Below are 2,145 nucleotides of genomic sequence, written 5' to 3' on the forward strand. Positions count from 1 at the left end.
ATGCACAATCAATCCCTATTGATACGTGCACTACAACTGTTGACGATTATCCAGGCATGGAGTTGGGGGGGAAAGGACAGCCTGACCTGAGTCGCAGCGCGCCTCGCTGCAACTAATGATGCAGGGCAGCCTCACAAGCAGGCACAACGAAGCTTCCTTTGCTTCATGATTTGTCCCGGTGAACACTTTTTCAGCGTTCGTATTTGCTTGCAGGTAGCCCACACACGACAAGTGAATGTTCCTGTGTTGACTTCGGGCTGTCAATGCTAGATAGACTACGCTACACTAACAGCCAAGACCATTTTAAACGGTTATTTGGCCCTCAATAACCAGTTTGCACTCAGCGGCAAATGCATCCTCCAGCTTCGGGTAGACGATACTGCATGTTACACCGTGAGACAGGCCACAGGCGGGTGGAGCTACCAAATAATGGAAGTGAGGTATCAACCCACCTTAACTGGAAGAAAATACACTGTACTAACCCGATTCAATGGAAAAAACACACAATTCGACCACGACTCTCTACTNCTTGGCACCGTTTTCATCCCCAGCGCCCGTACCGACTCGTCGGTGGCATCCCGCCTCTGGTTTGGAAGAAAACCTCGCGCGCAGAGGGGATGAAACCCCAACGGATTGGGCATTCAAAGTCATGTCCAGTTATTGGAGGTAAATTAGGTATTTTGTGCTACTACGGACTTAACTTCAGTGAGCGTACCAGTACTAGCTTCGTTGCAACAATGAGCCCAATGCGGGCATTGATGCAAACTGGAAAGTTTAGTTGAAATGCAGAGATCGCAGGAAAAGCTTTTAGAATGGAAAAACCGCATTGTTTAGGGTAGTTGTAAGTCCTCCAGGTGAACTGAACTTCTCTTTTGACCCAACTACGTCGCCGCGTTAGGCATGGGATCTTAGCCCCAACAGTGTCCCTAGTGGCTCGTTTGTACCGGGCGCAGGCCATTCCCTATAGACTTGGTAGTTGCGTTGGACCCCGATTGAATTCCCCTTTTTGTTGAATTTCGTTCTCTCTCGAACTCCTAGGCCCACCTGGCTAGTACTGGANCGATTGAATTCCCCTTTTTGTTGAATTTCGTTCTCTCTCGAACTCCTAGGCCCACCTGGCTAGTACTGGATACTGTAACAGCTTTCTGCCCACCGGACTTGTTAACCTGGTGATACCGTCCATGGGATAGCTGGGCGGTCTCGCCCCTTCCTGTCGTTAAGCAGATCCCCCTCAACCGAGCTTTAGACAATATGGTTTTGTCTCCTAATGTTGGGGCTCTCGCCATAGTGACATTCCTGGTGTTCTTGCATCAAACGCACTTCGCCCAAACCGCCGGTACGTTGGGCGTTTAGCATACTTTCTCCCCCCACTTTCGCGATTCCTTTGACATTTAATGACTGCTTCCGAGCTTCAGTGAGTAACCATCGTGCGCAGGCCTATCTGATCCCGGTCTGCTGCCTCACTGTGCACACTGCAGGCTCTGGCCGTGCACAATTGCTTGATGCACTTACGAGTGAATGTTTCCAAGAATCACGCTGCTTCGAATTGTAGAAAATGCTGCTACCAAACGTCTCTACGTTATGAGTCCCATGTCTTTTGCTGTTTTTGATGCAGACAAGGGAATCATAGACGAGGACACCTGTGAGTCTAGATGCCCAACCATACTTTGGAGCTAGGCGACCTACTTGCAGCGCCACTGCAGACGCCGAAAGGGCCAAGGGGAATGTGTTTTCAGCTACGTTTGCTTGGGCTATGGGAAGCATGACGAAGATCCAGTGCCAGGGCAATTTGGACGCCCAAGCAATGCCAAAACCACCTTATTTAAGGAAACCAGAGGACGCATTGCTCCAAATGCATGAGTAATGCGTAGATAAGGGGCCAGCGGACATCGGTTGTAGATGGTAAGGGCGTTGCCGGAACTTTACAGCTCTTAGAGCAGAAAACTGGCAAGTAGCTCACCTGCATAGAGGACGTAAGTCTTGTACCAGAAAGGCAAATGCACAATCTATAGCATTCGCTTGATGCTGATTGCAGTGCTAGAAGTGAATGTTTTGCATGACAGTGAGTCAAAGATAAGAATGTTCTTCTTCTCTACGAGACGCACAGTGCACGCATAAGCAGCACACACGTTTATTCGCTACATC

Source organism: Eimeria mitis, genomic scaffold (genome assembly GCF_000499745.2).
Source record: "Eimeria mitis Houghton genomic scaffold, Emh_scaff1352, whole genome shotgun sequence".
NCBI lineage: Eukaryota > Apicomplexa > Conoidasida > Eucoccidiorida > Eimeriidae > Eimeria > Eimeria mitis.